This window comes from Coffea arabica, chromosome 10e, assembly GCF_036785885.1.
Source record: "Coffea arabica cultivar ET-39 chromosome 10e, Coffea Arabica ET-39 HiFi, whole genome shotgun sequence".
NCBI lineage: Eukaryota > Viridiplantae > Streptophyta > Magnoliopsida > Gentianales > Rubiaceae > Coffea > Coffea arabica.
In genome coordinates, this window is record NC_092328.1 from 14,883,847 (window position 1) to 14,911,117 (window position 27,271).

General features: G+C 38.8%; 1 long non-coding RNA gene across 1 annotated transcript; it reads right to left on the reverse strand.

The window, feature by feature from the left end:
* Positions 1-1,576: 1,576 nt before the first annotated feature.
* LOC140015521 (uncharacterized) lies at positions 1,577-26,139 on the reverse strand. Its single transcript, XR_011822163.1, has 2 exons — positions 25,909-26,139; positions 1,577-2,115 (listed from the first exon to the last, which is right to left on the reverse strand). It is a non-coding gene; the product is annotated as an uncharacterized lncRNA (long non-coding RNA).
* Positions 26,140-27,271: the final 1,132 nt, after the last annotated feature.

A 27,271-nucleotide genomic window follows, 5' to 3' on the forward strand; every position in this document is an offset into this window, starting at 1 on the left:
ATAAAGATACATTTTTTTCCTCTAGGACCCAATTTTCCATACATATGACTTGGATCATGAACATATGCTGCTGACCCCCAGGGTCGCAAATTGCTTAAATCAGGCTTTCGCTTTGTCCAAAACTCATATGGAGTAGAAGTAACTGATTTAGTTGGCACACGATTAAGTATATATGCAGCAGTCAACAAAGCATCTCCCCAATAGGAGATTGACAAATTTGCTTGTGCCATCATCGACCTAACCATATCCAACAAGGTCCTATTCCTTCTTTCAGCAACACCATTTTGTTGCGGAGTACCAGGAATGGTTAATTGCCTATTTATTCCTTTTTCATCACATAAATATTTAAATTGATCTGACAGATATTCATGTCCACGATCTGTTCTCAATGTTTTAATCGTTTGGTCTAATTGATTCTCAACCAAATTCAAATACCCTCTGAAGCAATCTAATGCTTCTGACTTATGGGAAATCAAATAAATATGACCAAAATGAGTAAAATCATCGATGAAAGTGATAAAATAATAGGCTCCATGCCTTGCCCTAATGTTCATTGGACCACATATATCAGAATGGATCAGTTGCAGCGGAAGTTCTGCTCTAGTTCCTTTACTAAATGGTTTTCTTGTTGCTTTTCCTGCTAAACAATGCGCACATATTGACAAGTTTACTTTTGAGATATCACCCAAAAGTCCGTCTTTGGCTAGCCTATTCATTCTTTCTTGCCCAATATGGCCAAATCTAGCATGCCATGTATTTGCATCAACATTATGACTACCAGAAGATGCAATCAAAGAAAAGCAATAGTCATAATTTACATTTTCTTGTACCACATCTAGCACAAGAAAGTTATCCAAAAGGTGTGCGGAACCAACATATTGAGTGCCAAGACATATATTTACATCATGACCATAAAGACTCATGTAAAAACCCAAACGCATAAGGACAGTAACTGAAACCAAGTTTCACCGAATGTCTGGTGCGTACAGCACATCATGTAGGAATAAGGTTTGGCCATTTGTCAAACATAGTTTACAAGTGCCAATACCCTTAACTGCAACTCTGGCATTGTTTCCTACATATACCCATTTTGTGTTTGCTGGAATTCGGCGATACTCGACAAAAGCTCCTCTTTCTCTAGCTACATGGTCTATGGCTCCTGAATCTAGAGTCCAAAGAGGATTCGTTTCAGCAGCAGTATAGTGCTAGAAACAAAATTATAGTTAAGAGGAGAATTGGGCAATACCTTTTTAGGCTCAATGCATTCACGATAGTGACCTAATTTGCCATAATTATAACAAGATTGATTGCTCTTGTCCTTTTTCTTACCACCGCGCTTACTTCTCTTGTTGTTGCCAGTTTGAGTTTTCTTAAATTATGGGATAGCCGTTTTGAACGCCTTCCTTTTCTTGTTACGTTTGAAGTCACGTTTGAAGTCAGAGGGCTTACTTGTGTTTGACTCAGCAACATAAGCCTGTCTGAAAGATCTAGTTGCCTCTAGGCGCTCATCCTCCAATTCAACATGATGCCTTGCGTCTTTAAATGTTTTGATGTTAATGTTGTGAGTCATGTTGACTTTCATATGCTCCCAACTCTGGGGAAGTGATCTAATGACAGCTTGTACTTGTTGCTCATTAGTCAATATATGTCCAGCAGACTTTAACTCAATAATCATGTTTGACATTTCTCTCAGATGCTGCTTCATCGAGTGATGTTGTTTTTTCACATAAGTGTCAAACTTGATTGTCAGCTGTCTGACTTTAGTAGATGAAGTCACTCCAAACTTTGCCTTCAAAGCAATCCACAGTTCATGACCTATTGGATAATTCTCATACTCAACCATCAGATTATCTTGCATACTGCTCAGAGTGTGATGCAAGCATTACTATTTTTCTTTTTCCAGGCTTGATAAGCCTCTAGATTTTTCTGATGGTGAGGAGTATCCTCATACTCTGGTTCACTCATGGTATGATGGAGAGCCTCCAAATATTCTTGCTCTTCAAGAATATACTGAACCCTTCGATGCCAACATTGAAATTGTCTCCGTTCAGTTTCTCCCCTTTGTTTAATTCAGCCACAATATTTTTTGTCGCAATAGCCATGTTCTCAATCAAGCTACACATAGACAAAAAACAAAAAAAAAATAGCATTAAAAATATATTATTCATTTGCAGCCATTATTATTGAAATAATATTTACTAGAAGTAATTAGTACAAGATCGAAAGTTCGCATAGCGTCCAATCATCTCTTGTAAACTAAAAACTTCTAAAGTAATATTATTCCAATATATACATACTAATTTTGGGTGGAAATTTTAACTTGACCAACCCATGCCTCTCACTTGAATAAAACATATACAGTAATAACATAAAATGCATACATCAACATACATTTAATATGCATTATGTCGCGCCCCATTTTTTGATAAGAAAAATAAATACTTGGTTTAAAAAAATGTATTTTTTGATTCAATTTGTGATTGGAAAATGAATTGTTATTTAAAAGAAAAATGGGTCTAAATGGGGGTTTGAGAATGCGACGATTTGACCCAAAATTATAGTTTAAAAAGGGTTTTTGAAATAAAAAATCGGAGTCGCCACTTGGTAATGAGTTAAGGTGTACCAAGTCACCTAAAAATGAATTTTTAAAGAAAAATAGGAAAAAATATTAAGAAACCCCTTTTAAACGACTCCTAGTCCACGTAAACCAACGAAAAAGGTTCGGGAGTCACATTTGACGAAGGGGAAGGCAAGGATAAAAATCCAAGGCACCCCTTCGACCTAGCCAAGGCTAGTTGCGTGATTTAATCAAATATTTTCTTGTTTTAACCAAAGAATTTATTACATTTGGATGTACTATATGAATGCAAACCCTAGACCTAGGGGTATTGGGGGAAATTTCTCTTCAAAGGTTGAATGGTGCCAATCACATTAATTGTGAAGCCCAATAATGACCCTTTGGAGAGGTCACGAATAATGCGAGTGGGATGCAAATGAATGAAATGCATGTATGCAATGTGAGGACATGAGTTTGAAAAAGTAATAAAAAACAATAAATATGTAAATGAAAATGTGCACGTGAGTGGGCAAGGTACGGTATATGAAATGATAATATGAAGTGCATGTGTGCAAGTGATGATAAAAGTGTTCGTGTGCAAGTGAAGATATAAAGGTGCACGTGTGCCAAATGGTGTCCGTGTGTAAGTGAAAGGAAAAGTGAAAGTGTGATGATAGAGTGGATTCGGAATGCATGAGCCTAAGGAATTCATGCATATTGGGTACGGGGAGACCTAAATCGTGACTCAATTTGCCCTTTTATAGAGGGAATACAAGCGTGCTAAGGCTTAGAAAAAGCCACACTCGTCTATATCCCATATTTAAGGGGACCCTCAAGCAAATGGAACCCTATAACTAGCATGAAATGCAAAAATCCTAAAATGGAGGGAAAAGGGGTTCGAGGGGCATGCAAAATGATAAAACTAAAAAAAATGCATGACATGTAATGAACATGCAAGCATGTACTAACGAGGGGAAGTCCCTAAGGGTCTAGCGTTGGACTAGCCCATTCTATGAATTCCGACTAGCGTTGGACTAGTGGAAACGTACATTCGTCCATCACATTCATTCATGACCATGGAAAGCGAGTAGACATGCCAAATACTTATAAACACATAGCACATAACACTTAGCATGCTCAACTAGATGCAAGAACCTAATTAAAGCAAGTAACACATAACACATAGGCAATTAAAGCCCTAACTATTACATTTGCTAGCTAGGCACACGTCTTCGATAGGTCTTCATTGAATGCTCCTCCAAGCCCTATCTATTACAAGCCAAAAGGTGTACACATACCCCATAAAGATGAACTTAAATAAAAGCAAAAGTAAATGAAATGAAAGAACTAAAGAAAGGCAATAAAAGCAAATAGTCATGTAATTTCCACGTAACACGTTGGATCACATAGAAGAAACACAAAAAAAGAATAAAAGAAAATATACCGCCTCCTTTGAATGGTGTCCAAATGAAAGAAAAACGGCTTCAAAACAATAAAAAGGTCAAGGTACCACTTTAATTGAGAAAAATTAAAAGAAAATGGAAACAACCATCCAATTGAATCACTCGAAGCATTCCAAGGCAAGTAAACTACTCGTACTTAACCAATTAAGACAAACAAAGACCCAATTGAAAAAAAATAAAGAGGTCTAAAGGGCCAATTTATTACTATTATAAACACTAAGGAACTAAAAAACATAAAATAAAATTAAGAATCTAAGGTGAAACTTACCAAATCAAACTAGAAAATTCACAAAAAGGTAAACGAGGAGCAATTTACTAGTAGCTAAACAACCAAATGCCAAAGAATCCAAAAAAAAAAAAAAAAAATCAAATTAACTACAAGTCTAAGAAAAAGAAATTATTAGACCCTTCAAATTCATTCTACAATCCCTTAAGTATTTACCCAAAACAAATCAAGATGTATTAAAGAGGAAATGGCATGTTAGGAGGACAAAATTAATTAAGTTTCCAATTAATTGGGCCATGGAAGCATTAGATGGAAGCCAAGGGGTTGGAGTACGATTTTTGAAAGTCATTTTCATGCAAAAGCCATGCAATCAACGTAGAAACTCTTCTGCAATTTCTGCCGCAACTCTTGCATCTCCAAACCAGGCATGTTTCATACCAGAAAAATGCACAAAACCCATTGTTTGCCAAACCGACTCAGCTAATGGCTTAACAAACTAAAACTTAGATCAAAGAAGCAAGATCATCAAATGTTTTTCCCAGCTTTAACCTTAAACTCCTACGTTCAGCATAAGGTTCAGAGGGAAAAGAGTGCAAAAATCTGGAACATATGCAAACATTTGAAGAAAGAAAGCTGCTGCAACTTCACGTAATCTCAGCAAACCAAATTTATGCCACGGCTTTGAAACAAGTTCCAATCAAAACATGGCTGAACATGTCTAAATAATGCACTTGTTGGAAAAGTTTCATGCAGGTTTTCATTCAAAGCTACAAAACAAGCTTCTGCAAATCAAGAACCAACGCATGCTGCTGCCCTTTTGTTTCCAAAACTTCAGCAATTTTTAGCAGCAAATACATCCATTTCATCATACAAACAAGTTCACCAAACCAAAAATTATTGACCCAAATCAAAACATGAAATTTTGTTTGCAGGATTAAGATGACAAATCTGATTTTTTATCGAAAGAGAAAAAGAAAGTGCAGCAAAGTTTTTCGGCAATTCTTATCCGCAAAGCTTTCCACAGCTCCTAAACACATTCAAATTCAATATGAACTAAAGCAACAAGACAACCACCTAATCATCTCACTTTGCAACACAAAACTTTAGGATTTGAAGCACAAAATTCAGGTAGAGAAAGCATGCAGCACTGGATATAAAACTGCTGCAATTTCCTTGGTTTCACTCCCAAATGCCAACTCCACATCCAATCACATACCTTAACCAAAGCTAACATCCAAAACTTTAAACTTAGACAGTAAAAACATAAGTTTAACATCCCAAATCAGCAAAGACAAAGGTGGAAATCATTCAAACGTTGAAGAATGAACATGCAAACATTGAAGAATGAAAACTGCTATAGCTGAAAGTGAAATCTGCTGCATTTTTACTTGCAAACTAACTCAAATTTTCTGGTTCAAATACATAACTTTGACCAAGATTAAGCAACAAACAACTTTGGCTTGAGCAACCATGATCCAAGCAAGCTAACAACCCAGAAAAACATCATATTCAGGTCTGAAATAACATGCAAGCAACAATAAAAGGTTTCAGCTTCAGCAATGTTTCCGGCCAAACAACTTTGCAGCAAATTTTTTATGACTCAGATTTTTATCACAACCTTGATTAGATGTAATTAAATTCAACGTCACAACTTTAGACCAAGCCCACAACTAAACCCACCATCATAATCCAAACAAACAAGAAACCCAAGAAGATATCATGCAAAATTCTGGAATAAACATGCGTGCAACAGATTTTTGCTTCACTCAAATTTCTGGTTTACACACAGCCAATTAATCTCATGCAGGGCTTGATCATCCAGTATTTAGTTAGCTAAACACACAACCAAGTGAGGATCAAGCACTTTCCAGCAAATTTCATACTAAAATGCCCAAAACAACTCCATCGGCTAAGCTGGAAGATTGGTTTAACAATCCAGCAACATCCAATAAAATTTTCCAGCCGTACAACCGAATTCCCAGCCATAAAGATCACATGCAAGACCAAATAACAAACTATCTATCAGATTGGATCAAAAATCAAGTTCAAATGTCATCAAAATCACCATTTAACCAGAAATTCATCCCAATTCTCTCGATTGACATGCATGCAACCGGATTTTTGGTATTCCTTCAATTTTCTTGTTTAATCCAAGTTAATTAGCTTCATGCAGAGCTAGATCATCCAGACTTTGGTTAGTTAAACATACATATAGCTCAGATCATCAAAACTTGGTCAACCGAAGCTGCAAATTTCCAGCTTGAACTCTCGGCAACCATTTTCTTCACAAACAGATTTTTCTATAACTTAAGTTATCATCTAGCCACACAATCCTCACATGCATGCCCTTAAACAACTTCATCAACCTATAAACATCTAGTCTAGGTCCAGAAATTACCTCAGTTTGGAGCTCAACACCCTCGGCTAGCTGCAAAAAATATTTCCTCCCTTCGGCAGTCCAGAAATGCAGCCTGCAACTCTTCCTCTCCCTTGCTCCAACCTGCGACTAGGATGAAGATAATGTGGCTCTCAATCTCTTCACCAACTCACGGATGAAAGGAAGATAGTCAGCTAGTCTCTCTCCTCTCTTTCTAGTTTACGGACAGAAAAGAAATGAGCAAGGAATTCGGCTCTCTCACTCGGTCGTTCTTTCCAAGGAAGGTTGATCACTTCCAGCTCACGGCAGAAAGAAAAAAATGGAAGTGCTATTGTAGTGCATTGGGAATGGTATATTGTGGAGTGTATGGTTAATGGAATGTTTATATTGAGGTTATTGTGAGTGGGGTTGGTCGGCAATAGCAATGGAAGGTGCTAGATTGGGAAGTGAAATGGAAATGGATTCGGCAGAAATGGAATTATGATTTTTGATTTTTTTTTTTTTTTTTTCTTAAATAGCCCAAAACCCGCAATCGGGGTTCCCCCTTTTTCATTTTTCATGTTTTTCCAAGAAAACATTGAATTTAAATCAAAACAACTAAAGCATAATTTTTGAATGCTTTTCCTTTTTTTTTTTTTCCATGATTTTTCTACGTTAAAACTTAAAAATTAAAATAGAAACTAGAAACTAAAAAAAACTAAAAGCAACCACGACAAATGAGAATAAAAAGTAAAAGAAATTACACCAAAAATTTGGTGTCTACAGTTTGCCCCTCTTTGTCTGAGTTTTGGAAAAACTTGAGACAAAGAAATAGACACCAAATACTTACCTGCTTTATTCGGTGGCAGAATGATTTGAACGGACAGGACTTTTAAAAACGGGACTGACCCGAACAAGGAATTTAAAACGGGACTGACCCGAACAGGAATTTAAAACGGGACTGACCCGAACAAGGGATTTAAAACGGGACTGACCCGAACAAGGGATTTAAAACGGGACTGACCCGAACAGGAATTTAAAACGGGACTGGCCCGAACAGAAAAAACGGGACTGACCCGAACAGGAATTTAAAACGGGACTGACCCGAACAGGAATTTAAAACGGGACTGACCCGAACAAGAATTTAAAACGGGACTGGCCCGAACAGGAATTTTAAAACGGGACTGACCCGAACAGGAATTTAAAACGGGACTGGCCCGAACAGGAATTTAAAACGGGACTGACCCGAACAGGAATTTAAAACGGGACTGACCCGAACAAAGATTTAAAACGGGACTGGCCCGAACAAGAATTTAAAACGGGACTGACCCGAACAGGAATTTAAAACGGGACTGACCCGAACAGGAATTTAAAACGGGACTGGCCCGAACAAGAATTTAAAACGGGACTGGCCCGAACAAGAATTTAAAACGGGACTGACCCGAACAGGAATTTAAAACGGGACTGGCCCGAACAAGAATTTAAAACGGGACTGCACTGGGGAAATTTAAACAATGAATTGAGTTTTTTTTTTTTTTTTTTTTTATTTACCTGAGAATAGTTCAACTTTTGTACCAAGAGGGAAATTTGGATTTCTGTGACCGAAACGATAGCTGATGCTGTTTCTTATGATCGAGTTTTGCAAATAACATCGATCCTTGTTTACTGGGAAGCTTTGTCTGACATCGGTTTAGGTGCCAAAAAGAGAGTGGCTGCTTTTGTTTGTAAATGCCACATTCCTGCAAGAAAAGAAGAAATAATGGGCTTGCCACCATTATTTGATCCGGTTTGCCTTGAGAATCGTGTAAACATGAGTCTTGTGATGCTTTTATTTCGGCTTGGCGGCGTCTGCCTTAAACCTTTTAATTTCTGAGACTGATAAAATGCAGATTTACCACGTCACCCAATCCAGGTGGTAGCTTTGTTGCATGTTACTCACTGTAGCTGATGATTGAATCCCTTATCTTTGCCCAAACCTTAGGGTTTATCATTTATTTGAATTTAATGGTGAAAGAATGATGCGTAAAAATTTATCACATAACAATCAATGTATATGCAAGATTATTTCCTATGTCAGGCAAAGATAATCATGCAGAAAAATGCAGACAACCATAGATAGTAGAAGGCAAATGAATTAAAGAAACCAGGAGATTTACATTTTGTAAAATGGTGTTTATACAGAAAATACAAGTTTAGCCAATGAATATCATATTCAAGACTTCGGATATTTTTCGCTTCGGAATCCGATACTAGCAGAAGTTTCACAAATATGAGGAAAACCCTCAATGAACCGGGTCACCAGCTGTTCCTTCTCGAGCTTGACCGTTGTGAAAACCTACCTTGGCGCCCTTTCGGGTTTTCACCAACGTTGCCCCCACCCTTTTATTTTTGCTTTTGTTGTTTTTCTTTTCTCTTTTCCTTTCCTTTTTTTCTCTTCTTTTTTTTTTCTTTTCTTCTTTTTTTCTTCTTTTCTTTCTTTTTTTTTTCTTTTTCTTTTTTTCCTTTTTTTTTTTTTCGCTCTTTCTTCTTTTTTTTTTTTTTCTCTTTTTTTTTCCTCTTTCGCTTTTCTTTTTCTTTCGAGGTGCCCTTTCGGGTTTTCACCTAAAGAAGACTGAAATGTCTCGACCATGATCGACTCAGAAACATGAATTAAAGATTTCTGGCATCAGTAAAATGTACTTCCCTTGTAAAATTAGGCGAAGACATTACGGACATCACCTGCCAGTTGATTAACAAATTTTCTAATAGAAATGCAGCAAGTGATGAAAGCCAGGACTTTGGGCTTTTGTAATGAGGTCAGGTGGGGTGTTTTTCAAGAAAAGTTAAGGCTTGAAAGCAGATTTGATACGAGGGGTGAAATAACTTAAAATTGCACTCTTCTGAAAATAACTCCAAAACTGAGGAAAATTTTGCCCCAGTTTGATCAGATTTTCCCTCTTTGCATTTTTCATTGTATTTTCCTCACTTTTTGCATTTTTCTTTGGAAACTAAATTTGCCCCAGTGTAGGGTTTTTTTTTTTTTTTCTTATTTTCGATTTTCGAAACAAATTTGCCCCAGTGTGGGGTTTGCAATTCTCAAGGGTTATCAAACGAAATTTGTCAATTCTGATGGCTCAAAGGGGACAAGTAGAGATAAATTTTTTTTTTAGTGTAAAAGAAGATGGCCTGACTTGCATTTCGCCATTTGCATGAATTTCTAAAGAAAATTTGCATGATCAAATGAAAAACTTTTTGCACATATCTGAGTTGATGGGTTGAGGGAAAACCCGTCCATCCATTTCCGCCAAAATGAGAGCTCCGCCAGGTAATACCTTTTGGACAACGAACGGCCCTTGCCAATTTGGAGCGAACTTGCCTTTAGCTTCATCTTGCATTGATAGAATCCGCTTTAGTACTTTGTCACCTTCTTCAAATGTCCGCTGATGGACCTTTTTGTTATAAGCCCGGGCCACACGTTTCTGATAGCACTGACCATGACAGATGGCGTTGAATCGCTTTTCATCTATCAAAGTCAATTGCTCATGGCGCTGCTTGATCCAATTAGCCTCTTCCAATTTAGCTTCCATAAGGATTCGTAGCGACGGAATTTCAACCTCAGCTGGTAATACAGCTTCCATCCCATACATAAGTGAATACGGCGTTGCCCCAGTCGATGTTCGGATAGAAGTCCGGTACGCCATTAATGCATAGGGCAACTTTTCATGCCAATCGCGGTGCCTTTCTGTCATTTTGCGGATAATCTTCTTCAAATTCTTATTTGCGGCTTCTACAGCTCCATTCATTTGTGGCCTATAAATGGCAGAATTGCGGTGTCTGATTTTGAATTGCTCGCATAGTCCATCTACCATGTCATTGTTCAGATTCTTGGCATTGTCTGTGATAAGCGTTTCGGGTATTCCAAAGCGACAAATGATATGATCTCTCAAGAAACTGGCAACTACTTTCTTCGTTACATGTTTAAATGATTCAGCTTCAACCCATTTGGTAAAGTACTCGATCGCCACCAATATAAATCGATGTCCATTTGAAGCAGGAGGATCGATTGTCCCAATCACGTCCATACCCCACATTGAACAGGGCCACGGGGCGGTCATGCTATGCAATTCAGTGGGTGGAGCGCGTATAATGTCACCGTGCATTTGGCATTTTATACATCTCCGGACAAAGTCTATACAATCATGCTCCATAGTAAGCCAGAAGTATCCGGTTCTCATGATTTTCTTCGCTAGCAAATGGCCATTCATGTGAGATCCACAAACGCCACTATGCACTTCTTTCATCATATATTGAGCTTCATCTTCATCAATGCACCTTAAAAGGTTCAAATCTAAGGTTCTTTTGTATAACACTTCTCCATTTAAGAAAAATTTTGAAGCCATTCTACGCAGAAAACTCTTGTCTTTTGTACCAGCATGCTGAGGGTAGGACCCAGTTTTGAGAAACTCCTTAATATCCTTATACCAAGGCATATTATCAGAGGACTCGTCTGCAACCCAACAGTGGGCAGGCTTGTCTTGAAGTTGAATCTGGATTGGTTCGATTTTCAATTCATCTGGATACTGGATCATAGAGGCTAGAGTGGCCAAAGCGTCGGCAAATGCATTTCGGGCTCTCGGGAGATGTCTGAATTCCAAATTTTGAAATTGCTTGGCCAGAGTGAGCAGACTACAATGGTAGGGGAGAATTTTAGAATCTTTGGTTATCCACTGCTTCAAGGTTTGGTGCACGAGCAAATCTGAATCACTGAAAGCTATCAACTCTTTGATTTCCATTTCTAAAGCCATTTTGAGACCAAAAATGCAGGCTTCATATTCAGCCATATTATTCGTGCAAGCGAATTGCAATTTGGCAGCGGCAGGGTAGTGCTTCCCTTCGGGTGACACCAAAACAGCTCCAATTCCAGCTCCGAGAGAATTCGAAGCTCCATCGAAGAAAAGCCTCCATTCAGGACTTTGTTCACTTATATCATCTGCAGCGCCTACAAATAAGACCCTCTCGTCAGGGAAATAAGTACGGAGTGGTTGATAATCATCATCTCTTGGATTTTCCGCCAAATGATCAGCTATAGCTTGTCCCTTGACCGCCTTTTGCGAGGTGAACACAATGTCGAACTCTGATAGAATTATCTGCCATTTCGCCAGACGCCCAGTCAACATCGGCTTCTCCAAAAGATACTTCAAAGGATCAGACCGGGAAATAAGATACGTGGTATGGCTCAACAGATAGTGTCTAAGCTTTTGGGCTGCCCAGGCCAATGCACAGCAGCTTTTCTCAATGAATGAATAATTAGCCTCGTACTGCGTGAACTTCTTGCTTAGGTAGTAAATGGCTTGTTCTTTCCTTCCAGAGTCATCATGTTGACCTAGAACACACCCAACTGCTCCTTCAAGCACGGATAGGTACATGATTAATGGTCGACCGGGCTTCGGTGGTACCAAGACTGGCGGATGTAACAAATAATCTTTAATCTTGTCGAAAGCCCGTTGACACTCCTCATTCCAATACAACGGTACATTCTTTCTCAACAATTTGAACAATGGCTCACAGGTGGCAGTTAATTGGCCAATGAACCTCCCGATAAAATTGATCTTCCCTAAAAAGCTTTTCACGTCCTTCTGAGTTTTTGGCACTGGCATATCTCGAATTGCTTTGATTTTTGCTGGATCTATCTCTATGCCTCTCTTACTGACAATAAATCCCAACAGCTTACCCGCAGGTGCTCCGAAGGCGCATTTTGCAGGATTTAACTTCAAATTGTACTTCCGTAGTCTCTCGAACAATTTCTTCAGATCAACCAAGTGGTCTTCTGCCCTTTTAGACTTGATTATAATGTCATCCACGTAGACCTCCATTTCTCGGTGGATCATATCATGAAATAGGGTTGTCATGGTCCTCTGATATGTTGCTCCGGCATTCTTTAAACCGAAAGGCATCACTCGGTAGCAAAATGTGCCCCAAGGGGTAATGAAAGCAGTCTTCTCCCTATCCTCTTCTGCCATCAAAATTTGGTGGTAGCCAGCAAAACAATCGCAAAAGGTTTCAATCTCATGTCCGGCCGTATTGTCTAAGAGAATGTGAATGTTTGGTAGAGGGAAATCATCTTTAGGACTGGCTTTATTAAGGTCTCTATAGTCAATACAAACTCTTACCTCTCCACTCTTTTTTGGAACAGGGACAGGATTTGAAAGCCAAATTGGGTAATGGGAAACAATGATAATGTTGGTTTTGAGTTGTTTTTCAATCTGCTCTTTTATTTTGAGACTTATATCTGGTTTGAATTTTCTGGGTTTTTGTTTTACGGGTGGAAAAGAAGGGTCTGTGGGTAACCTATGCACCACCACATCAGTTGAAATGCCAGTCATATCATCATAGGACCACGCAAATACATCCTGGAACATGGTCAAGAATTCAAACAACTCCTTTTTCTGCCTTTCATTCAAATGAATACTAATTTGCAACTCCTTAACCTCATCCTCAGTGCCAATGTTAACCTTTTCTGTTTCTTCCAGGTTCGGTTTTGGTTTTTCCTCATATTGTTCAAAGTCCTTTGCAAAAGAATCGAATACTTCCTCATTATCACTCTCGCTTTGGAGTTCAGATTCACAGACCTCCAAGTCGTGAGTGATATAGAGATTGCCATTATCGTATTCCAGAACTGTGATATCCAAAGGGTCAAATAATTTTATTTTTGGCCATCTGAAAGAATTAACGAATGTGGGATAATAAGTAAATAAGCATACAACAAACAAATGAATCAAGCAATATGAATATAAACAATCGAATAAACAACACAACAATGACAAGAACAACTTTTGCATTTTCATAAAGACCTTTGATTGAAAGCAAATTGAAACGAAAACTTAACAATATTTACATGCACAAACGTTAGTTAAAAGGAAAATTATTTTCATTGGCTATTTACAGATGCAAAGGTATTTTCATGAATTCACATGAATAATAAACCCCTTTTAGTTTACCGAAACTCCTTCCGAACGGGCAGGGACTCGGCTGTCCAATTGGGAATTGATCCTTCGGGGATGTCAGGAAATTCAGCTTCGCCTGGAATACTATCCTCAAATGTTGTCCCAACGAACAATTGAGCCAAACTTGCTTCAATTTCGTCGACTGGATTAACCTCTGATGTGATAACCTCTGTTGGTCGTGGAAAAGTATACCGCAGTGGTGGAATGTCAAAAACCCTTTGCCTGCCCTCTTTCTCTGCTTTCTTACGTTCCTTCATTTCTTTGATATCCTTAGCAGTTGGTCGGAACCCTAAGCCAAATGAATCTTTCTTCTCCATAATCTCCACTGGCTTCAAAACTCCTTGCAGATTTCGTCCTAGTCCCTTGTCAAATTCATAACCTCCTCGGATCATTTCCTTAGCCATCATAACACTGGCCTTTGGTAGAACTTGCTCCTCGTTTGTGATCCAACTTACAGAGACGATATCAGCCGTGCTATGGGGAGTCATGGTGACATTGCGGCTTCCATCCTCTTTTGTCCCAGAATCAGTGATTACAAGGCAATCCTCTTCGGCAAATATAGTGATCAGCTTGTCATTCACTACAAACTTTAGCAATTGATGCAATGAAGAAGGCACAGCCCCAGACTTGTGAATCCATGGCCTGCCAAGCAAAACGTTGTAAACACTAGAAAAATGCATGACTTGGCAGGTTATTTGAAACTGGGCGGGCCCCATTTCAACTACTAAATCAATTTCTCCTATTGGCTCTCTTTGCGCTCCATCAAAACCTCGGACTATGGTCCCTGAAGGCCTCAACTTGACGTCTTGCAATCCTAGCTTTTCCAAGGTGCTCCAGGGACATATATTAAGAGCAGATCCATTGTCAATTAATACCTTCGGCAGCATTTTTCCGTTGCACCTCACAACTATGTACAGGGCCTTGTTATGTCCAATGCCTTCCGACGGCAATTCCTCGTCGGAAAAAGTAATTTGCTTGGTGAAGAGTACATTCCCAACTACGTGTGAGAAATTATCAACTGAAATGTCTCTAGGAATTTGAGCTTTAGTCAGTACTTCGAGCAATGCATCCCTATGCACATCTGATGAAAAAAGTAGATCCAACATGGATATTTGAGCGGGCGACTTGCTAAGCTTCTCGATCACATTGTATTCACTTCTTTGGAGCCTTTTAAGGAAATCTAAGGCTTCTCTCTCGGTAATTGTTGGTTTGGCGGGTGGCTCAGAGTTATTTGCTTGAATCGGAATGGTTGCTTCAAACGGGCTTGCAATTTTCCCCGATCTTGTGACCACTGATACTTCCTTCTTTGCAATTGACCTTTCCCCAATCTGCACGTCAGGTTCATCATAATTCCATGGTACTTGTTGCAGGCTCAGGACAGGCTCCTGCTTCGGGAATTCAATAACCACCGGCTCCAAAGACTCACTCTCAGCTGGCGTGAGATCCAAGATAAAGGGTTTCTCGTCCTCTTCAAATGGCAGTTCTATGACAAAAGGTTGGTCTGTGACCCCAAACACTTCAGCTTCCCTTGCCAATTCTTTGACTGGTTCCACATACTCCGTATCATCCAGAATAACCCCAATGGTATTGGCATGTTCCGGTAAAGGGTTCCTATTTACGTTCGGCCCTTGCGCCTCCCTTTTCCGGATTACAATCTCCCCGGCTTCAACCATATCTTGGATTTTATGCTTAAGCGCTTTGCAATCAAAGGTGGCATGTCCGGGGGCCCCAGAATGATAAGCACAGACAGCTTGTGGATTATACCACGCGGGCATACCATATGGGTAGGTAGGAGGGGGTACTGTACCAATTTTCCCGGCGGCCTTCAACTGGTCATACAATTGGTCCAGAGGCCTGCCTAAATTGGTAAATGTACGGCTAGGGGGTCGGTTGTAAGGTTCAGGAGGTTGAGGATGGTTGTAAACAGGTCTATTTGGTGGAGGAAATCTTGGGTTATATGGAGGGCGAGGTCGGTTTTGGGGTGGATTTGATTGGGAAATTTGAAAAGGGGCTGAAGGTGGGTTTGGATAGCTTGGGCGAGGTCGAAGGTGGTGGATGTTGGTAGTATATACAGGATGCGGATTTGAGTAGTAAGGGTAATGGGGTTGGTAGATTGGGCTGTGTTGGTATCGGGGTCTGGGTGAAGGGTTTTGGTTCCAAATAAATGTTGCATCCCCCTCTTTCTTTTTGAACGGCGGCTTCTTCACATTGCTTCCCTGCCCTTGTAAAGCATCCAACTGAGATTTCAGGGCAGAGACATTGACAATCTTCCCGGCTCTCACAAAGTCGTCAAACTCTTCCAATTTATTCACAATTGCAGCAAAAGAACAACCAGTCATACGGAAAATTTCTTCGAAATATGGAGGATCATGCGCCTTTATGAATGTGCGAATAATTTCATCCTCAGTCATCGGTGGCTCCACCTTCGCAGCTATCTTTCTCCATCTCTTGGCATATGTCTTATGATCTTCAGATGGTCGCCTTTTCGTTCCTTCCAGAGTAGTCCGAGTTGGCGCTAGCTCACAGTTATACTCATATTGTCTAATGAAGGCATTGGACAGATCGAGCCAGGTCTTCACTTCCTCCGGCTTTAGGTTGGAATACCAGTCAAGCGCATCCCCTTCTAAGCTTTCTGGAAATAATCTCAACGGCAAATTCTCGTCATCCACTGGCTTGCCCAACTTGTTAGCAAACAAGCGCAGGTGCGTTTTAGGGTTGCTTGTTCCATCATATTTGTTGAATTTAGGGGTCTTGAACCCCACTGGCAGTTGCACGTTCGGAAACAGGCACAAATCATCATAATCCAACACCCCTTGTTTGCTTAAACCTTGGCTTTTCCGGATAAATTCATCAAAACGATCCAAGCGTTTAAGTAACTTCATATTAATCTGGGCAGACGACTCTCCCATTTCTGGCTTATTTTGAAAAGTGTGCTCCGGCACCACGGGCTCCGCGGTGGTTTGATAAAAAGCTGGTGGGTTCTGATGCATGTTTGGGTCGCTTTGAGGCTGAAATCCTTGACCATAAGGAGGGTAGAAAGGAGGATTTTGAGTAAAAGCATATTGCGGGTTAAAAGTTCCCTCAAAGGTGGTTTGAAATGGAGGAATAACAAATGGTTCGGATTGTGGTTGTGTAGCGGGTACAGGCTCAGGTTGCACTCCGCTACTAACGAGCTCGTCAATCAACTTCTTCTGAGCGGCCATTTCTGACGCCATTTCCCCAAATTTTGTGAGTAACTCTGTCAACTGAACCCCAGGACTTGCAGCTTCCGGCTGGGTAGTGGCAACGGCCTTATCGGATGATTCTGGTTGAGTACTCATGTTTACACGATTCCTTTGGGCCTTACTTCGGGATCGCGTAATAATGGGGCTTTTCCGAAAAGCTATTTTGAAATTTACCTGAAATGAAGAAAGAACTCCCTTAGATAAACCAATGATTACTGAATTTCTGCAATTTATTCAAAAAGAGAAAAAAGAAAAAGGCATGAGTTAGTAATTATTCGAAAATTCGAATGCATGTCCTATGGGGGGGCCCTTTTTGTGCCAAGGGTAGGCCTAGCATGATGCAACACTTTCGGAATGAGACCCATTAATCAAACCTGTTATTTGACAAACACTTTGTGAGAAGGGATTCATTGCAAAAACCAAATACATCTGTTTACATCATATTGCGAAGGCGATTTTGTACAAGATCACCAAAGTTCCTAAGCCTATCTAGTACAGAGTCTTTACTCTCTCTAGTATATGGCATCTGGACACGTTCGGCTTGATCATATAATTCCCCACATTTCCGCTTCATCTCTTGGCGCCTTTCTCGCTCCTTCTCATATAACCTCTTGTTTTCTTCTGCCTTTCCTTTGTGCACTTCGATGGATTTCTTCAACTGTACCACCTCCATGTCCTTGGCTTTAATGATGGCTCTCAGCTTCTCAATTTCCTCATACGGCTCATGTTGCAACCCTTGCGTGGTGGAATCTTTCAACCAATCCTCGTATGGTGCGGTCATTACCCCCTTCTGTTTGAGCTCCGGAAGATAACGAATGCTTCTATCGTCGGATATTGTTCTCCAAGATTCAGTGATTTGACTCTTCATAGGGATCTCTTTTGGGCATACCCCCTGATCAAAGAAAATGGTGACTTCACTAAACTCGGAAATCGGTGGTGGCCCCTGAATGCGACCTAGTTGTCTGAGAAATCTTTTCGGGGTATATGAGATGATTCCTTGAGTTCCCAGCAAGAGAACACGTTTGGATTCCTTAGTGCGAAGTATCGGCTCAAAGCAGTCTGTCCAATCTAATACCCACCTAATGTTGAAATCTTGCAATGTTTCCAAGTAATCCACACATTCGGATGCGTTCTTAGGTAGATCTCCCTCGTTGACTCTTTTGGGATGTGTGATTACCCAATTATATCCAACCATCGGCAAACTATCGGCAACTAATGCTTGTCTCTTAAAATGTTCCGTAGCCCATATGTATAGAACCAAGTTCGCCCCATGGAAAAACTTTTCTCCCTTTCGACAACCAGTACAAGCTAAGAAAATATCTGCGAGAATGGTCGGGACTATAGAGCATTGCTTACCCTGAATTCCTAAGAAAAGGTCATTCACAATTTTTGCTGATTTGAAGGCTATCTTTTGATCTTTTCGCGGAAAGAGATAGGTCCCAGCCATAACTACCCCATATACTAGTAGCCTTTTGCGCTCCCATACGGCTTTGGAAGTGAACACAAAATCCGTCACATGCCTCTCGAATCCATCGCGTGGCGCAAATCGTTCAAACAGAATATTCACAGCGACGCCCTGATCTGACCCTCGTAGCACGGACTCTTTCAATCCTATAATTTGACAAAATTCGGCCTTGTCGGAAGCAAATGGAAGCACCAAGGCAGTTCCTCGTGTGGGTAAACCAAGGAGGCCAGCTACTTCTTCGAGTGTTATAGTCATTTGCCTATTGCCTATTCTAAAAGCAGTACACTCGGGGTCCCAAAGATGAACTAAAGCCTCTACCAAGTAATTGTTGGATTTGATCTGCTTAAAGTCTCCAATTGGTCCTAAAAATTGGGCTACTTGATTCAATTCACTAGGTAACATGAAGGTGGGCCATTGTTGAACCTCAGTCGACGGTATTAACAATTGGTAGATGCGGCGAGGGCAAGCCATCTGATAATGAAGAGGGTAGTTTGTCAATTACCTTACCTACGAGTCTCATTCCTCCAGTTATGCGATAACTTAAACGTGCAGTCCCTTGAAGGGTTAAATACCCATGGGACACAAAAGGGTTGGTTTTATTCCTAAAACGGGATTCCCTACGTGGCGTTCCCTTTCTAGGGTTTATGCATGATGCCATTTTATTAAAACAATAAAATATGCAATTTGAAATGAAACGTGACCTAAGGAACCCTTTATTTGCCAGAGTAGGCCTAAAACGGTATGGCATTATGAATTTATGAACAAAATAAACCATAATTTGTCAAACGTGCAATAGCCTATCTACAAGGGTAGGTCTTAAAAGAAGGTCATGCCAGACCTCTTATTTCTTAATGTTTGTGAATGCCAAAAACAAAAAACAAGGAAACGTGAGCTCAACACATAATCACATAACACATTTGGACAAATAGATAATATAAAAGGCAATAAAGATAAATAAGAAAAGAGGGTTGGGACCCCTCCCCTCGTGAATAGTGTCCCTAGTTCAGGATAATGGCTGACTCTACCCTAGGCAATTCTAATATGAATGCATGAGGCTTGGCTTACTAATGCATCTAGACTCGATAGGTCATAGGCCCCCGAGCCTTCAGACTTAGAAACCAAGGGTCATCAATCCCAAGGTTCTTTGCCGGTGGCTCGAGCGATTCCCCAAACACCGCTACGCACACATCGTGTCACGGCTACGTGTTTGAGTGAATCTATCAAAACTTCAATCTTCGACCAAAAGCTAAAGGCTATCAACCAATAGCTTTAAGCGGAAGATTGAGTGACCCATTGGAACATGCTACACACACATCGTGTCGTGATCACATGTCCAAGTGAGTCACCTAATCCTAATAGGGTGGAGTGGCGTGACAAGCCACTAAAGAAAAATAAAAGGGATAAATAATTAAAGCGTATGCACGTATGCTAGTGCTCGTTTGGAGGGGAGGGATCAAGAACCAACGCGAGGCTCTAAGGTGATGTCCCCCACCCAAATGCAATGCAAGCGCGAGATAAACAAGTAAACATACATCCAATCAACCAATCATACATTCACGAGCGAGGGAGTAGTTGGATACGCGTGAAATGCAAAAAATCCTAAAAAAGGAAAAAATGCAACCTTAAAACACCCAAATGTGATATATGAAAAGGTTAAAAGAAGAAAAAGATTGATTAAATCAAATTTGCTCGGACTCTCGAAAGTCCCCAGTGGAGTCGCCAACTGTCGCGCCCCATTTTTTGATAAGAAAAATAAATACTTGGTTTAAAAAAATGTATTTTTTGATTCAATTTGTGATTGGAAAATGAATTGTTATTTAAAAGAAAAATGGGTCTAAATGGGGGTTTGAGAATGCGACGATTTGACCCAAAATTATAGTTTAAAAAGGGTTTTTGAAATAAAAAATCGGAGTCGCCACTTGGTAATGAGTTAAGGTGTACCAAGTCACCTAAAAATGAATTTTTAAAGAAAAATAGGAAAAAATATTAAGAAACCCCTTTTAAACGACTCCTAGTCCACGTAAACCAACGAAAAAGGTTCGGGAGTCACATTTGACGAAGGGGAAGGCAAGGATAAAAATCCAAGGCACCCCTTCGACCTAGCCAAGGCTAGTTGCGTGATTTAATCAAATATTTTCTTGTTTTAACCAAAGAATTTATTACATTTGGATGTACTATATGAATGCAAACCCTAGACCTAGGGGTATTGGGGGAAATTTCTCTTCAAAGGTTGAATGGTGCCAATCACATTAATTGTGAAGCCCAATAATGACCCTTTGGAGAGGTCACGAATAATGCGAGTGGGATGCAAATGAATGAAATGCATGTATGCAATGTGAGGACATGAGTTTGAAAAAGTAATAAAAAACAATAAATATGTAAATGAAAATGTGCACGTGAGTGGGCAAGGTACGGTATATGAAATGATAATATGAAGTGCATGTGTGCAAGTGATGATAAAAGTGTTCGTGTGCAAGTGAAGATATAAAGGTGCACGTGTGCCAAATGGTGTCCGTGTGTAAGTGAAAGGAAAAGTGAAAGTGTGATGATAGAGTGGATTCGGAATGCATGAGCCTAAGGAATTCATGCATATTGGGTACGGGGAGACCTAAATCGTGACTCAATTTGCCCTTTTATAGAGGGAATACAAGCGTGCTAAGGCTTAGAAAAAGCCACACTCGTCTATATCCCATATTTAAGGGGACCCTCAAGCAAATGGAACCCTATAACTAGCATGAAATGCAAAAATCCTAAAATGGAGGGAAAAGGGGTTCGAGGGGCATGCAAAATGATAAAACTAAAAAAAATGCATGACATGTAATGAACATGCAAGCATGTACTAACGAGGGGAAGTCCCTAAGGGTCTAGCGTTGGACTAGCCCATTCTATGAATTCCGACTAGCGTTGGACTAGTGGAAACGTACATTCGTCCATCACATTCATTCATGACCATGGAAAGCGAGTAGACATGCCAAATACTTATAAACACATAGCACATAACACTTAGCATGCTCAACTAGATGCAAGAACCTAATTAAAGCAAGTAACACATAACACATAGGCAATTAAAGCCCTAACTATTACATTTGCTAGCTAGGCACACGTCTTCGATAGGTCTTCATTGAATGCTCCTCCAAGCCCTATCTATTACAAGCCAAAAGGTGTACACATACCCCATAAAGATGAACTTAAATAAAAGCAAAAGTAAATGAAATGAAAGAACTAAAGAAAGGCAATAAAAGCAAATAGTCATGTAATTTCCACGTAACACGTTGGATCACATAGAAGAAACACAAAAAAAGAATAAAAGAAAATATACCGCCTCCTTTGAATGGTGTCCAAATGAAAGAAAAACGGCTTCAAAACAATAAAAAGGTCAAGGTACCACTTTAATTGAGAAAAATTAAAAGAAAATGGAAACAACCATCCAATTGAATCACTCGAAGCATTCCAAGGCAAGTAAACTACTCGTACTTAACCAATTAAGACAAACAAAGACCCAATTGAAAAAAAATAAAGAGGTCTAAAGGGCCAATTTATTACTATTATAAACACTAAGGAACTAAAAAACATAAAATAAAATTAAGAATCTAAGGTGAAACTTACCAAATCAAACTAGAAAATTCACAAAAAGGTAAACGAGGAGCAATTTACTAGTAGCTAAACAACCAAATGCCAAAGAATCCAAAAAAAAAAAAAAAAAATCAAATTAACTACAAGTCTAAGAAAAAGAAATTATTAGACCCTTCAAATTCATTCTACAATCCCTTAAGTATTTACCCAAAACAAATCAAGATGTATTAAAGAGGAAATGGCATGTTAGGAGGACAAAATTAATTAAGTTTCCAATTAATTGGGCCATGGAAGCATTAGATGGAAGCCAAGGGGTTGGAGTACGATTTTTGAAAGTCATTTTCATGCAAAAGCCATGCAATCAACGTAGAAACTCTTCTGCAATTTCTGCCGCAACTCTTGCATCTCCAAACCAGGCATGTTTCATACCAGAAAAATGCACAAAACCCATTGTTTGCCAAACCGACTCAGCTAATGGCTTAACAAACTAAAACTTAGATCAAAGAAGCAAGATCATCAAATGTTTTTCCCAGCTTTAACCTTAAACTCCTACGTTCAGCATAAGGTTCAGAGGGAAAAGAGTGCAAAAATCTGGAACATATGCAAACATTTGAAGAAAGAAAGCTGCTGCAACTTCACGTAATCTCAGCAAACCAAATTTATGCCACGGCTTTGAAACAAGTTCCAATCAAAACATGGCTGAACATGTCTAAATAATGCACTTGTTGGAAAAGTTTCATGCAGGTTTTCATTCAAAGCTACAAAACAAGCTTCTGCAAATCAAGAACCAACGCATGCTGCTGCCCTTTTGTTTCCAAAACTTCAGCAATTTTTAGCAGCAAATACATCCATTTCATCATACAAACAAGTTCACCAAACCAAAAATTATTGACCCAAATCAAAACATGAAATTTTGTTTGCAGGATTAAGATGACAAATCTGATTTTTTATCGAAAGAGAAAAAGAAAGTGCAGCAAAGTTTTTCGGCAATTCTTATCCGCAAAGCTTTCCACAGCTCCTAAACACATTCAAATTCAATATGAACTAAAGCAACAAGACAACCACCTAATCATCTCACTTTGCAACACAAAACTTTAGGATTTGAAGCACAAAATTCAGGTAGAGAAAGCATGCAGCACTGGATATAAAACTGCTGCAATTTCCTTGGTTTCACTCCCAAATGCCAACTCCACATCCAATCACATACCTTAACCAAAGCTAACATCCAAAACTTTAAACTTAGACAGTAAAAACATAAGTTTAACATCCCAAATCAGCAAAGACAAAGGTGGAAATCATTCAAACGTTGAAGAATGAACATGCAAACATTGAAGAATGAAAACTGCTATAGCTGAAAGTGAAATCTGCTGCATTTTTACTTGCAAACTAACTCAAATTTTCTGGTTCAAATACATAACTTTGACCAAGATTAAGCAACAAACAACTTTGGCTTGAGCAACCATGATCCAAGCAAGCTAACAACCCAGAAAAACATCATATTCAGGTCTGAAATAACATGCAAGCAACAATAAAAGGTTTCAGCTTCAGCAATGTTTCCGGCCAAACAACTTTGCAGCAAATTTTTTATGACTCAGATTTTTATCACAACCTTGATTAGATGTAATTAAATTCAACGTCACAACTTTAGACCAAGCCCACAACTAAACCCACCATCATAATCCAAACAAACAAGAAACCCAAGAAGATATCATGCAAAATTCTGGAATAAACATGCGTGCAACAGATTTTTGCTTCACTCAAATTTCTGGTTTACACACAGCCAATTAATCTCATGCAGGGCTTGATCATCCAGTATTTAGTTAGCTAAACACACAACCAAGTGAGGATCAAGCACTTTCCAGCAAATTTCATACTAAAATGCCCAAAACAACTCCATCGGCTAAGCTGGAAGATTGGTTTAACAATCCAGCAACATCCAATAAAATTTTCCAGCCGTACAACCGAATTCCCAGCCATAAAGATCACATGCAAGACCAAATAACAAACTATCTATCAGATTGGATCAAAAATCAAGTTCAAATGTCATCAAAATCACCATTTAACCAGAAATTCATCCCAATTCTCTCGATTGACATGCATGCAACCGGATTTTTGGTATTCCTTCAATTTTCTTGTTTAATCCAAGTTAATTAGCTTCATGCAGAGCTAGATCATCCAGACTTTGGTTAGTTAAACATACATATAGCTCAGATCATCAAAACTTGGTCAACCGAAGCTGCAAATTTCCAGCTTGAACTCTCGGCAACCATTTTCTTCACAAACAGATTTTTCTATAACTTAAGTTATCATCTAGCCACACAATCCTCACATGCATGCCCTTAAACAACTTCATCAACCTATAAACATCTAGTCTAGGTCCAGAAATTACCTCAGTTTGGAGCTCAACACCCTCGGCTAGCTGCAAAAAATATTTCCTCCCTTCGGCAGTCCAGAAATGCAGCCTGCAACTCTTCCTCTCCCTTGCTCCAACCTGCGACTAGGATGAAGATAATGTGGCTCTCAATCTCTTCACCAACTCACGGATGAAAGGAAGATAGTCAGCTAGTCTCTCTCCTCTCTTTCTAGTTTACGGACAGAAAAGAAATGAGCAAGGAATTCGGCTCTCTCACTCGGTCGTTCTTTCCAAGGAAGGTTGATCACTTCCAGCTCACGGCAGAAAGAAAAAAATGGAAGTGCTATTGTAGTGCATTGGGAATGGTATATTGTGGAGTGTATGGTTAATGGAATGTTTATATTGAGGTTATTGTGAGTGGGGTTGGTCGGCAATAGCAATGGAAGGTGCTAGATTGGGAAGTGAAATGGAAATGGATTCGGCAGAAATGGAATTATGATTTTTGATTTTTTTTTTTTTTTTTCTTAAATAGCCCAAAACCCGCAATCGGGGTTCCCCCTTTTTCATTTTTCATGTTTTTCCAAGAAAACATTGAATTTAAATCAAAACAACTAAAGCATAATTTTTGAATGCTTTTCCTTTTTTTTTTTTTTCCATGATTTTTCTACGTTAAAACTTAAAAATTAAAATAGAAACTAGAAACTAAAAAAAACTAAAAGCAACCACGACAAATGAGAATAAAAAGTAAAAGAAATTACACCAAAAATTTGGTGTCTACACATTAATATTCATGAAAAAAAAATGCTTTTTCTCAAATGATAGCATAATTCAATAATTATTATCAATTATTCATAGACAAAATTGAACTAGATATCCCTAATTAAAACATTCCAAATAGAATGCACACATGACTTAAATATATAAATCATACCCAAAAAAAATTAGGGACTTAAATACAAGCTTTTATTCCAATTTTCTTTAATTTCATGAATATACCAAAAAAAATTTGAACTATTTTCTAATGGTAACTGGTAGTTCAAATTATCATATATTCCAAGAGAGCAAAAAATAGGAAAAATTTGGTGCAAGAATCACATTTTTCTGATTCATAGATGATTTTCTGCAAATTTTCAAAGAAAAACTCATTTTTGTTGCATTTTTCTGGTTTTTTTTATTAGCTAGTACAGCCCCAGCCACACAACATGGCAAGTGTCTTCACGTGCCTGTCATCTTCTTCATTAGTTCACATAAGTCAATGAATACAGCTATAGGTTATGTGACTAGGGACTCTTGAACTCAGATTTCTCACTGTCTGAGCATCCATTTTGCGCACATGATATAGTGTTGGAAAGCTCTTTCAGAGTACTTCATAAATATGTAATAAAACATATTCAATTTTGCACACACAATTCGCAGAAATTCTCCGAAAATAGCTTGACAACACATATGTAAACTTCAAAAAACTCAACAACAAGAGAGAATTAAACGATGAAATTTTGCAGGTATATTCTAACCCACATGAGGAACATATTCCATAAATTTCATGGCCTGAAATTATGTGCGCCAAAATTGGCCATTAAAGCTCATGCTCTAAACTTTAACCAAAAAACCAGCGCAAAACACTTCTCAGGGCATGGCTGAGCATGAATTTAGCCTTAGAGGCTTTGATACCATTGTAGGAAATCAAAGACGAGCAAAATCGGGTTACCTTACACTGAAGCTTTGGTCGCAGCGAATTTTTCAGATTCAATAGTTCAACTGAATCACATGCTCTTGGTCGGGTGTGAATCATAGTGAAAATCACACACTTTTCATAACCCAAATCCTAGACTATATTTTCTTAGTTCTTCTATTTTCTAGAGGAGGAGAAAACTGGAAGAAGGACTCGAAAGCTCACTCTTCTTCTTGCTTCTTCTATCGATTCTTATAGAGACATTTGTCGGTCTCTATTCCTTTCCTTTTTCGGTGGGACGGTGGAAAAGATTACTTGTTTACTCATTTTCCTTTCTTTTTGTTTTGTTTCTACTTTCAGGTAGAAACCGAGTTGGACAACCCATCATGGGCGTCCACCTATTTTTCCCACAGCTTTAATAAAGTCTGCTCAAATTAAAGCATAAAATATCCCAAATATTCAATCAAGCTCAACTAAACATACTTGAATTTCAAAGCCATTATTTTTGGATCTTTTCAATTTGATACCTTTCAAAAAAATTTTACTCAATAAGCTAATATGGTGGTATCATCCTAGAATACAATGTATTCAAACTAGCACATCCTATTATTGTTTCTATATTTGTTGCTCCACTATTCACTTGCTATAGCATATCATACTACCAAACCACCAGGAGTACTAGGGTTATTGGACCTTATAATACAAAGAACATTTGTTTCCTTTCGTTCAAGCCCTCGATTTCCCTGAATCGCATAGCTAAACACAATGTCACTAGAGCTTTATGCAGCCAAGGGTCCATAATGATGGGCTCTTGAAAGTAGAGAAAAGTAATTACATCAAATGTATGGCAAGAATTAATCCAATAAAGCTGACATGCAGCTCCCCCTTCAAACTGGATTTGGAGTTGAAAGAAAGTTTTGAAATCCTTCCCTATCTTCTCTTGCTGATAAAGTGAAATATTCCTTTTGCCTTCTAAAAGAAAAGGAACTCTCCACAACCAATTTAAGATGAAGCTTGAGGAGATTGGAAAGTTTGAATGGACAATGCATTTATTATTATTACTTTTTTTTCGTAGAGAAGAGTGAGATTTAAGAAGTCGAGAGAAGGAAGAGGGATAATTGAACCCGATCTCTATTTTAAACACAAAACCAAGACTTGCTTGCATTTATTAGTTGTTATTTTTAGATAGTTAAAGAACTGAATTCAACACATTATCCTTGATTGTGCCTTTAAAGATGCAAACTGCCATTAAGAATACATGCACAATTTACGCACATTATCAATTACACTAATGCATGAAAAAGAATGAAAAAAAATCCAAATAAAGCGCAAGCGTGATTTGGAGTATAGATTTATCTGCTTGAATTTGTGGCAGATAGTAGAATAAATGAATGCATAA